This window comes from Podarcis erhardii (genome assembly GCF_964252035.2).
Source record: "Podarcis erhardii genome assembly, chromosome: 10".
Lineage (NCBI taxonomy): Eukaryota > Metazoa > Chordata > Lepidosauria > Squamata > Lacertidae > Podarcis > Podarcis erhardii.
The window spans coordinates 75,117,398-75,130,957 of NC_138500.1; positions in this window are offsets into that span (position 1 = coordinate 75,117,398).

Below are 13,560 nucleotides of genomic sequence, written 5' to 3' on the forward strand. Positions count from 1 at the left end.
TGGTCAACATAGTCAAAGGCTTTTGCATAGTCAATGAAGCAGAAGTAGATGTTTTTCTGGAACTCTCTAGCTTTCTCCATAATCCAGCGCATGTTTGCAATTTGGTCCCTGGTTCCTCTGCTCCTTCGAAATCCAGTTTGCACTTCTGGGAGATCTCGGTCCACATACTGCTTAAGCCTGCCTTGTAGAATTTTAAGCATAACCTTGTTAGCGTGTGAGATGAGTGCAATTGTGTGGTAGTTGGAGCATTCTTTGGCACTGCCCTTCTTTGGGATTGGGATGTAGACTGATCTTCTCCAATCCTCTGGACACTGTTGAGTTTTCCAAAGTTGCTGGCATATTGAGTGTAGCACCTTAGAGTTTTAACTAAACGTGATCCACCTGGAGCAGGAACTAGCAAGCCTCTCCAGTATCCCTGCCAAGAAAACTCCATGGACAAAAACAACAGGAAGTCTGTACCTCTTCATAAATTTAGAAATGCCACCTTTGGTTAAGTTTCCACCAATTTTTCTTCTACTTTCTTCATAACTGTAGCCTTGTTCACTTAATAGTACTATTTTACATCACCTTCTGGGTGACCAGTCAACTCTTTGCACCATTTCTTTAATTTTATTACATTTTACAAGCTCACTAAATGAAAGAACACAAAAACCCCAACCAACTTGATAGCAATCACATAACACACTGACAAATGTCCTCCTCTCAGCTCCAGTACATAACATCAGTAGCTGAATCCTACAGTGACCTGACTGAATCACTGCCAAAACAAGATGACACCTGATTGGCTCTCTAAACACTCATGCTCATGGGCTACAGTCAAATGAAGGAAAGGTACTGCATATCAACCTAAGCAAGTTGTGCTTCCTTTTTCTGGTTATTTGGCTATAACTTTTGATAGAATACAAATAATTGAACAAACTTTGTTGCATTACATTCTTCATTATCTTTCCATTAGTATATAATTTTATGGTATTACTGCAAAAAAATGATGTTATGAGCCATCAAACCTCGGAAATACACTTTTTTCCAAAAGGTTTCCACAATTTTGTCCACTATTCAGGGGATTGAATAATACAGTGGTGCCTCGCAAGACGAAAAGAATCTGTTCCGCGAGTCTCTTCGTCTAGCGGTTTTTTCGTCTTGCGAAGCAAGCCCATTGACGGCTTAGCGGATTAGCGCTATTAGCGGTTTAGCGGCTTTTAGCAGATAAGCGGATAAGCGGCTTAGCGGCTTAGAAAAAGGGGGGGAAAGGAAAAAAAGCCTGCAGGAACTCACAAGACATTTTCGTCTTGTGAAGCAAGCCCATAGGAATTTCGTTTTGCGAAGCACCTCCAAAACGGAAAACCCTTTCGTCTAGCGGGTTTTTCGTCTTGCGAGGCATTCGTCTTGCGGGGCACCACTGTAGTGAGACTGGAGAAGCCAGCATAAGTTGCAGTCTCAGCTGAATTTGGAGAAACCACTTGGAGCATCCCTTGTGTCAAGCTATTTCAGTTGCATTGGTTTGATTTGCAATGGAGATTGAATAACTTCAGTTACAACTGTAACATCTGGCAGAAGCAATTTCTAGCAAGAAAAGAGTTCGGGTCCCAATACTGCATCTGGTAGTGGCTAGCAGCAATTGATAGCCTTATCCAGGCATAGGCAAACTTGGCCCTCCAGATGTTTTGGGACTATAACCCCCACCATCCCTGACCACTGGTTCTGTTAGCTAGGGATGATGGGAGTTGTAGTCCCAAAACATCCGGAGGACCGAGTTTGCCTATGCCTGGCCTTATCCTCTATGAATTTGTCTATTCCTCTTTTAAGGACATCCAAGTTGGTGACCATTGCCACTTTTTGTGTGAGTACAGTCATACCTCGGGTTGAATACGCTTCGAGTTGAGCGCGTTCGAGTTGCGCTACGCGGCAACCCAGAAGTAACAGAGCGCGTTACTTCCGGGTTTCGCTGCTTATGCATGTGCAGATGCTCAAAATGACATCACGCATGCACAGAAGCGGCAAAACGCGACACGTGCGTGCACAGACGTGCTGTCACTAGTTACGTTTGCTTCTAGATGGAACGGATCCCGTTCATATCTAGAGGTACCACTGTAAAAGTAATTTAACTAAGAGCTTTGTGGGGGTTTTCTCTCCTGAATTTTCTAACCATCTTCACTGGATGTCCTCAGATCTAGTATTATGAGAGGGAAGGAAAAATGTATCCTGATCCACTTGCTCCATACCACACATACTTTGATAGATCTCTTAACATGAGGAGGTGAGGAGGGAGTTCCCAAGATGGAGGTGGAACTTTAAGGGACACTGCACCTACTGTCTGCTGAAGTACTCATTTCATACATACATACATACAATTATTCCCACCGTTTTTCCTAGGAGCTCTGCCTCCGCATGTTATCTTCGCAACAACCCTATGAGGTAGGTTGAGCTGAGGGTGAGTACCTGGCCCAAAGTCACCCACTGAGTTTCAGAGCTGATTGAGGATTTGAACCCTGGTCTTCTAGGTCTTAGTTAAACACTCTAACCACACCACCACACTGGCTCTCTTCCAGCAAGCTAGGGCACACCTTTTCTGCCCATTTGCTCGTGGCGTCCATGGGTGGGGATTGAGAGAGGAGGTAGAGGCCTCATGATGTGACTGGTTCCAGTCTGCTGCTGTGATTTAATGTGTGGGGAATTGCCAAAAAGCTCTGTGGGGTCTGCACTATGGGCTTGTGTCCAGAGAGCGCTGTCTCTTTTGCCTCTGGAACAACTGTTGCTAGCCAGACAGTGAGTGGGACCATATTGATAAGAGTTTGTGGGGTGCTAAATTAATTAGTTCAATAAATGTTAGAATTTAATTAGAGCTTGTGTGTTAAAACTGTACTTCAGACCCTCAAGTGTTAGAATGTACTGAAGGTTTCCAACTCAGTACAGGATGGCAGATAAGCCAAAGTTTGGCTTGGCCAGTCCTCCAAACTCAGGATCGTGGTGAAGGTCTTCCATAGCCATGACCAATCCAAATATTGGGTTAGCTGCCACACTTTGCTGAACTAAAAACCCAGAATAGGAGCACAGCAGGCATGAGTTATTCATTCAGAGAAGGTCCTGGTTGCTTTGATTTATTGCTTACCCTTCACTCTTAAGGTCCCAAGGTGGGTCACAACAATTTAAAATGCAACATTAAATTGAGGGTATTACCCTGCCACCATGAGAGGATTGTCTCCTTCAATCAGAGGTGCCAACTTGTGAGGGAAATGGGGGACATTGCCGCATGCATGATATTCAGATGTTGTATCAGGATGTTGGGAGGAGTGGCTGGTGGCTGCTTCCCCACTCCTTTCCCTCCGCAGCAGCCAGAGAAGAAAGAGCCAGCCACTGAAGCCCTGCCATGCTCAGCTCCCTGATATGAAGGAGGGGGGGGGGCAAAAGAGTTGGGGCCCCTTACTTCCATGTTGTTTGACGTACAGGTATCTCCATATCTTCTCCAGAAGGTTATCACCTCATCTCCATGGCTCTAGTTCAGAGCTTTCCAAACTCTGTCATAACACATTAGTGTGTAGGCTACAGTGTGTTGTGCAAACTCTCCCCACACTCGTCCCAGGGCTGGAAAGGAGTTAGTTTAACCTCTGGTTTGCTAGTAAAATTGAATTACTGAGGTGCAAAATTATGCAAAACTGAATTACTGTGTCATTAAATGATGCATGCCTAAAAGGTGTGTCACCAACATGAAAAGTTTGGAAAGCTCTGCTCTAGTTGGTCAACCTGGGTGCAGGGCACATTTTGATAGATGCTGGAGGTGTAGCCGTTGTTCCATTTTGAGCTGCTCAGTGATTTTCCTCTCATTTTCTGGGTGAGGGTCGCACATGGTAGAAGTTGTGCCAGAATAGTGATGGTGTATTTTTCCCCTTGCCATATAGGATTCCTCTGCCCAGTGGCCTGATATGGGCGCAATATCACTGGCTTTTGAAAGTCCTCCTGACACCAGTTACAACAAGCAACCAAGACTTAAAAGATCTTCACACATTGTCAATGACAGTCTGCTCTCATCTTAGAAGGTTTTTTTCACAAAAAAATTGGCAGGAATATGTTTGTTTTCTTGGAGACTACATAAGACATGTTCTCACAAGTATGGAAATAAAAGGGAAATATTTATTTGGTGGGGAAATTAATCTAGCAAGTTTTCTGAAGAATGTAAACCCTTTTTTATGGCACAAAACCCAAAGCTCATGCAAAACAACAACAGAGAATTTGAGATGTAGAAATTTGGAAAACTGTCAAAGATTGAAATCCCCTTTTGCAAATTGAAAATAAGCTGTTATAGAAAAGGCCACTTCACTGACCTTGTTTACCTATGCCTCCTTTGTTACCAGATCTGCTAGTGCACGTATTCAGATGCACACACAACTTTCATGTCTTATCCCTCCCTCCTGTCCATAACTATGTGAGGTAAATTAGTGTGAGACTGATCCAGTTGAGTGAGAATTTGGACCCAGGTCTCAAGAGTCCATGGACAGCAATCTACCACACCCAACCGATCTCACATTGTTAGTATCTTTCATACATTTATTGCAGCAGATATCTGCACTCTGTGATATGCAAATCCTAATTCAGCCAAGAATCTCCTTGCAGAAGGGATTGGAGCACGGGTGTCAAACACAAGGCCCGCGGGCCGAATCCGGCCCGCCAGACCTCGTCATGTGCCCCGTGTAACCGCCGCCGGCCACCAGCCTTCACCTTTTATTCTCGCTTTTTTTTTTTTTTACACAAGCCGCCTCTTCAGCGCATGCACGGCAGCCTACTAGCCAGAGAATGTCTGCCCTCTAGCGGCGCCGGCCGTTCTACACAGGAAACTTCCACTTTACATAGTATAGTATAGATACAACCGGCCCTTTGAGGGTGACCAAACTGCTGATGCGGCCCCCGATGAATTTGAGTTTGACACCCCTGGATTGGATTGAGACAGCAGCATTTGTGAGTTGACAGAAATTTGAATATAGCAACAGTGAAAGTTTGGGAAAGCTGATCACAGCAGCTGGGTGTGCTGATAGAGAGGATCAGGGCAGACCAAATAAGTAAGAAGATCCAAACAAGTGGATTAGTCACATACCAGAACACACATTACTTCTAGTTTTTATTTTTTTTATGTAAATATTTATTAAAATTTTTGAATACAAATGCACAAATAATAAACAACCTTACTTATATCATAACGTGGTTTCATCGCTTCTTTGGACTCCCTCACGTCTCCCGCTCCCATTTACATCGTAAAAAGGTTTTTCCAAGCAAATTATCAACTTGTTTACGATCTTATATCCACTCATTTAAATATAATCTAGCAATTCTCCAAAAAAATTATGTTTTCTTTAATCTCACTTATCATCAAATTCAAATCTAATTTAGTGGTGGCCAATTTTTTATAATCTAGCATCCTTCTTAACATTCAACCAAATTGCAATGTTTTTGTAAATACGTCTTAAATTTCTTCCAGTCTTCCTCAATCTTCTCTTCTCCCAGGTCTCGGATTCTGCCAGTCATCTCGGCCAGTTGCATATAGTCCATCAGCTGCATCTGCCACTCTTCCAGTGTGGGTAGATCTTGAGTTTTCCAATTCTTAGCGATGAGTATCCTTGCTGCCGTTGTTGCATACATAAAAAATGTTCAGTCCTTCTTTAGCACCTTCTGGCCGACAATACCCAGAAGGAAGGCCTCTGGTTTCTTAGTGAAGGTATACTTAAATACCTTTTTCAGCTCATTATATATCATTTCCCAGAAGGCCTTCACCTTAGGGCATGTCCACCAGAGGTGAAAGAATGTTCCTTCATTTTCTTTACATTTCCAACATTTATTATCAGACGAATGGTATATTTTGGCAAGTTTAACTGGGGTCATGTACCATCTATATATCATTTTCATTACATTTTCCTTCAGAGCATTACATGCGGTGAAGTTCAGCCCAGTGGTCCACAACCTTTCCCAGTCCTCAAACATAATGTTATGCCCAATGTCCTGTGCCCACTTTATCATAGCCGATTTAACCATTTCGTCTTGTGTATTCCATTTTAACAGCAAGTTATACATTCTAGATAGTACCTTAGTCTTTGGTTCTAACAATTCTGTTTCTAACTTCGATTTCTCTACCTGGAACCCTAACTTTTTGTCATTTTTAAAGACTTCTTTAATCTGAGCGTAATGTAACCAGTCTCGCACTTTATCCTTCATTTTCTCCAAACTCTGCAATTTCCAATTGTCTCCATCTTTTTCTAATATTTCCCAATATTTTGGCCATTTGGCCTCCATATTGGGTCTTTTTCGGGCCTTAGCTTCCAGAGGCGAAAGCCACCTCGGAGTCTTGTTTTCCAATAAGTCTTTGTATTTTGTCCAGACATTAAATACTGCTTTCCTAACAATATGGTTCTTAAAGGCCTTATTGATCTTAACCTTGTCGTACCATAAGTATGCATGCCAACCAAAAGCATTGTTGAAACCTTCCAAATCCAGTACGTCAGTGTCCTCGAGAAGTAGCCAGTCTTTTAGCCAGCAGAAAGCTGCGGCTTCATAGTACAACTTTAAGTCTGGCAGGGCAAAGCCCCCTCTTTCTTTCGCGTCAGTTAATATCTTAAACTTAATTCTGGGCTTTTTGCCCTGCCAGACAAATTTAGAAATATCTTTCTGCCACTTCCGGAAGCACTCCGTCTTGTCCACAATCTGTAATGTTTGAAACAAAAATAACATTTTTGGCAATACATTCATCTTAATAGCAGCAATTCGGCCTAACAAAGAAAGCTTCAATTTTGTCCAACTGTCCAAGTCTCTCTTAATTTCAGTCCAACATTTTTCATAATTATCCTTAAATAGACTCAGATTTTTTGCTGTTATATTCACCCCTAGTAGAAGAAGAAGAGTTTGGATTTGATATCCCGCCTTTCACTCCCTTTAAGGAGTCTCAAAGCGGCTAACATTCTCCTTTCCCTTCCTCCCGCACAACAAACACTCTGTGAGGTGAGTGGGGCTGAGAGACTTCACAGAGGTGTGACTGGCCCAAGGTCACCCAGCAGCTGCAGGTGGAGGAGCGGAGACGCGAACCCGGTTCCCCAGATTAGGAGACTACCGCCCTTAACCACTACACCACACTGGCTCCCATTACACATTACTTCTAGTTTTTAACCTCCCGTTGATTTTTGTGTAAGTGTTTACTTATGGAGAAAGGGGAGGGAGGATAAAAGGGGAATCAAAAAGCAAGTTGTTAGGCATGTCAGGAGTTTGGCTGAGGAGGGTGTGGTGCAATGTGATGTCTCCATTTGTTAGTCTCAATCAGGATTTACAAGTAGAGCTGCTTTCATTTGCTGGCAGTTCTGATAGTGTCTCCTGCAGCCCATGTGAGTCACTTGCCGACTCATGGGCACCAAAGGCTACTTCTATGCCCTTCCCAACTGTGGCAACAATGGATTGATATACACAGCATGTGTGTTCTCTGGTAGCTTGAACAATTAACTGTACAATCTTATACATCTTATACTCAATGGCACTTATTGCAAGGTAAGTCACTATAGGACTGAAAAGTTAAGGTCAAGGAAAAACTGTAATCACAGTTGATGCCTATGCTTGGTGATAAAATCCATCTCTGTTTCTGTTTCGAAAGAGCAGAATATTTTTAGCTAGGGTTTAAGTGACTTCAGGTGGCGCTGTGGGTTAAACCACAGAGCCTAGGGCCTGCCGATCAGGTCGGCGGTTCGAATCCCCGCAACGGGGTGAGCTCCCGTTGCTTGGTCCCTGCTCCTGCCAACCTAGCAGTTCAAAAGCACGAAATGCAAGTAGATAGGTACCCCTCCGGCGGGAAGGTAAACGGCGTTTCCATGTGCTGCTCTGGTTTGCCAGAAGCAGCCTACGTCATGCTGGCCACATGTCCCAGAAGCTGTACGCCGGCTCCCTCAGCCAATAAAGCGAGATGAGTGCTGCAACCCCAGAGTCGTCCACAACTGGACCTAACAGTCAGGGGTCCCTTTACCTTTAAGTGATGGAAAAGGCCTGTGCTTATCTTGTCATAAGTAAGTCCCATTGAGTTGAATGGGGCTTACTGCCGGATGAACATAGAATTGAAGCGTGGGTCTTTTTTTTGGAGAGATGGGCTGTTCCAACTTTCAAGGTAAGTTTTCTTTAAGAAACCAACTATATAAATGTAAAAAAGAAGTTAAGAGCAAATTGATACTAGATTAATTTTAAGGTATTCCCTATTGGAAATGTTACAGTCAGTCAAGCATGGATGGCGAACCACACACCCAAGGATCAAATGCCTCTGGTGTTTAGGACTTTCCCCAGGTCTGAGTCATTTGGGGCTTTTTGCACTAACATGAGCACCAGAAACCAACTGGCAACCAATGCAGCTGTTCTGCAACAAAGGTTATATGTGATCTCAGTGGAACTCCAGCCAGTAATCTCACCACTGCACTTGGCCCAACTGAAGTTTCCAAGTCATCTTCAAGGGCAGCCCTACATATAGCACATTGCAGTAATCCAATCTGGAAGTTTTTATGATCAAGTTATTTGTATCCAAAAGGTAGCTGGAGAACCAACTGGAGCTAGAAAATGGAACTTGGAAACTACCTAGGGCACTTGAGCTTCCAAATGAGTGTTGAATCCAGGAGTGTTGAATCAAGCTGTAGATCAGGGGTCAGCAACCTTTTCCAGCCATGGGCCGGTCCACCGTCCCTCAGACCATGTGGTGGGCCGGACTATATGGTTTTTTTTTGGGGGGGTGGAATGAACGAATTCCTATGCCCCACAAATAACCCAGCGATGCATTTTAAATAAAAGGGCATATTCTACTCATGTAAAAACACGCTGATTCCCGGACCGTCCATGGGCCAAATTGAGAAGGCGATTGGGCCACAGCCGGCGCCCGGGCCTTAGGTTGCCTAGTAGACCTATTCCTCCCAGGGGATTGTAGCATCACTCAGGACATGCTGTCTGCCCACCTCCTGGATCATAACACTTTTGTCTTTTCAGGATCCACCATCAATTTATTGGCTCTTCACCACCAAAAGTCACTCCCAATTCAGACAGAACAGAGAGAGCCGGCCTACAGCGTGTCATCCATGTATTGATGACACTTTACTCCAAATTTCCTTCTTTTTTTCCCCCAAATTTTTTTTTATTAGTTTTCACAGAATTATAAACAAACAAACATAAATAAATCATAACCTTATTAAAAATTGCACTTAACATTCTTAAGTGACTTCCTCGCTTCCCCTTGGTGGAATTTCAATGCATATCCTTTTAACGGTTTTCTAATTCACAGTTCTTATAAAGTTTAACTTGAACATTAACATCCTTAGATCTTTTCATTTTGAAATTAAACATATTAATTAATCACTTAACTTATATAAAATCCTAAGCCCATTGAGTAACTGCAAGCTGTTTCCAATTAATTTAACTTGACACATTTAAGTAATCATTAAATTTAGTCCATTCTTCCTGATACTCCTCCTCCTCCTGGTCGCGGACTCTTCCGGTTAGGTCGGCTAGCTCTGAAAAATCCGTCATCTTCATCTGCCATTCTTCCACCGTTGGTAGTTCTTGCGTTTTCCACTTTTTAGCTAGTAAAGTTCGAGCAGCAGTTGTGGCATACAAAAATTCCAAACCTGTTATTCCAAGAAGAAAGGCCTCTGGTTTCTATACATTCTTATAAATGTATATTTCAACATTTTTTTCAATTCATTATAAATCTTTTCCCACACTTTACTCCAAATTTCCTGATGACATGTCCCAGAGGCTTCGTATAGGTGTTAAATAGTGTGTGTGGGGGGGAGAGATTAAACCCTTCGGGACACCACAGCTGCTGAACAGTGGTGTCCCATGACGACTTTCTGGAAACAGCGCTAAAGATAGGAGCTGAAGAACAATGCTCCAACCTCCCTGACAGTATCAAAAGCCAAACAGAGAGATCAAGGACAAGTAGAGTCACACTCCCCCATTTCTCTTCCAACCGATGTCAGTCAGGGTGACCAAGGCAAGGTGAAGCCAGACTGGAATGGATCCAAGTAATTAGTTTTCTCCAAGCATGCCTGAAGGTGAAGCACCTCAAAGGGGGATGTTCTACTCCTTCAATACAAGTGGTACTTCCCTCTGAAGTATTGCTCACTTCCTGGATCCACCCAGTCAACCCCCTGTGGCCAGCTCTGAGGACTTAAGATGGGCACGACTCTTTACTGCCATATCTTCCTCCTCAATGTTAGTGGCACAGAAATTTTAGCAAATATATACCTAATAAAGTGCATGGGGTAATTCACATTCATGGGGCTTCACACTTTTGCCTCTCACCTCATCCATCACTTGCCTGTTGCTTCCAGAAAGCTGCCCCAAAGGGAAAGGTAAGGTAGAGGACCCCTGGATGGTTAGGTCCAGTCAAAGGCGACTATGGGGTGCCGCGCTCATCTAGCTTTTCAGGCCGAGGGAGCCAGTTGTTTGTCTGCACAAAGCTTTTCCAGGTCATGTGGCCAGCATGACTAAACTGCTTCTGGTGCATCGGGACGCAACAGGACACTGACAAGTGCCAGAGTCCATGCACAAGGAAACACTGTTTACTTTCCCGCCACAGTAGTATCTATCTACCGACACTCGTATGCTTCCGAATGTTGGCAGGAGCTGGGACAAAACAACAGAGGCTCCAGAATGGCAGATGAAGATGTTGGACTTTTTGGAGATGGCCAACCTGATTGGAAGAATCCGCAATCAGAAAGGAGTATCAAGAAGAATGGAAGAAATTCAAAGACTATTTAGCCAAATATTGCAACATAAGATAATTAGAAGTCACTTGAAAGTAGAAAACAGGCTTAGGATTAGAATAAGAAGGAACTGTAAAACATTATGGATTTAGATCATTAAGAAAAGAGAAGAAGATAGTAAATTGAAGGAGTTAATTTTATTAGAAATATGATTTTGGAGAACTGTTACAAGGTGGTACAATGAAATTCAGTAAGGGGGGATTTGAGGAAGTCAGCTAACAATGACAGTTAAATGGGGTTTTAGAAGTAATGTGTTTATATTTTTGTTTTGTTTTTTTCTTTAGTATTGTGATGTGTTTTGTGTGTTTTATGTTATGTTTGTTATAAATGTGGAAAATTAATAATTTTTTGACAACAAAACAACAGAGGCTCATCCCACTGTGTGGATTCAAACCGGCAAGCCCAAGAGGCTCCGTGGTTGAGACCACAGCACCACCCGCCTCCCTCCCTCCCTCCCTCAAAAGGGTGTCCAGCCCTTCGGCAGTGCGGGGAAAGATAAGAGCAAACACTGATTTAAAACTTTCCCTCCCTGCCCCCTTTTAAAGAAAAGCAAGATGGTAAGAACTGTGAAGAAGGAAAACCTGGATGCTGTATCACAAATTAACAACATAATTTATGCTGCTTATTAACTGTGCAGTGTAACACTGTACTTGTTGCGTTAAGAATGTTTAAAACTGTCACTTCATTGATGCAGTCATTTCTTTTCTTTGTTTACTAAAATTTGTAAAATGTCTATTAATAACAACAGCTGCAACTACATTTCTTAAACCTTCTTGGTGTCTAAAGTCCAAAAACATAAGCATAGCAGTAACTGTTTATTCTTTCATTTTAAAATTCACCAATCCAATATCAATGTTCAATGCAAAAAATAAAGAGATATTCCAATCAAGTGTATTTCAGTGGTTGCAATATTGAAAATACATAGCTAAAGAACAATACATATGAAGCCTCCAACCAAAATGTAACTACTTGGCATGTGTCCTACTTGAGTTTATAAAATATGAAATGAACATTGTTACGGATTTGTCATAGGTTGATTTACAGTATTTTTCCATGTATAAGACGACCCCTATTTTTTTGAACCCAAAATTAATAAATCAATACTTTAAACAGCCTGTAACGGTTGGCAGAAGCAGCAGTGGAGCTCCGACCTGCAAGGCACCCTTGCCTTGTTGAGCTTTCTTGGGGGAAGTTGGCCAAAGTTGTTGAGGAGGCAGCAGAAGCAGCAGCAGAGGACCAGCATCCCCCAAAACAGCACCAGGTGAAATACCGTATTTTTTGCTCTATAAGACTCACTTTTTCCCTCCTAAAAAGTAAGGGGAAATGTGTGTGCGTCTTATGGAGTGAATGCAGGCTGCGCAGCTATCCCAGAAGCCAGAACAGCAAGAGGGATTGCTGCTTTCACTGCGCAGCGATCCCACTTGTTGTTCTAGCTTCTGAGATTCAGAATATTTTTTTTCTTGTTTTCCTCCTCCAAAAACTAGGTGCTCTTATGGTCTGGTGCGTCTTATAGAGCGAAAAATACGGTAATTTGTGGTTCTGGCGGCTTCTTCATGGCAGTCACAGGGTGGGTGGGTGTGTGTGTGTGTGTGTGTGTTTACCCTTGGGCATTCCCCATTCGTGTATAAGACAACACCCAATTTGGGTCAAAAAGAATGGGCAAAAAACATTGTCTTACACACAGAAATGTAAATCTTGGGCCAAATAGTGAAGTTTTCTGTTCATTTTTTAATAGAATAATTTACTTGACTTGCTGTTGAATTTTTAAGTCTTTAAGGCGCCACAGACCTTGTTTTTGCTTGCTTCGAAGTAATCTGCAGTACTTGAAGAACATGTTTGGTAGAAATAATAGCTATTTTTGACGAGCAATTTAGGAATAAATGCATACGGTATTTCTTAGTCATGTTGTCTAAACCTATCTTCTGACCAGCCCAGCGGTTGCAAAATCCACCTGACACCCAAAAGCCGAGCAAGGAGCTCTGGAGCGGAGACCGGCCCGCCTTGGGGCCTCTGCCGCCCGGCACGAGATCCTCCCGGACTCCGACGAATTAGCGCGCTTTATCTCTTAAATCTGATTTCGCTCTATTATACTCGTGGAGAATGAATTGTGCTGGCTGGAGGAAGTTATGTGCGCGCCTCTATTTTGCGACGAGCATTTCCCCCCGCCGATTAAGGCCCCCCCCCCAGAACTGCCTGCGCGTTTCTCCTCCTTTTCTTTCACTGCGGTGCCCTCGGGGGGGGCTCTCTTTCTTTTGGGGGGGCGTTTGCGATTCCAAGGGGCGCTTTCCCCGCGGAGCCCCGGTCCCGTCCTCCCGTCAGCTCCCCTTCGCCCGGCAGGCCTGGCCAAGAGTTCTCGGCGGCGCGGCGTGAGGGACGAGGAGGCCATTTGCTTAGGGAGAGACGCGCGCGCGCGTCTTCTTCGCCCCGCGACGGTCTCCTCAGGCGCCGCCGCCGCCGGGAAGGAGCTTGGGCGCCCAGGGAGCGAGCGAGCGAGCGGCGGCGGCGGCGGCCTGTCGGAGGAGCCCCTCGCTGGGAGGAGGCGAGAGGGCACAAAATGGCGCTTCTCGGCTGGCCGCCGCGACAGCCCCACGCCCCCTTGCCGGGCGCCCCGCGCGGGAGGAGGGCAGGCAGCGCCGGCGAGAGACGCTCCGCCGCGGCGGCGGCGCCGCCTCCTCCTCCTCCATTAGCGAGCAGGACGCGGCTCTCCCCGCCTCCCCCTCCGCCTCCCCGCCCGGTCCTCGGCGTGGCGTGGCGCGCGCTCGCGAGCCGGCCTCGGGGTGGCGGCCCGCCGGCCCGCCTG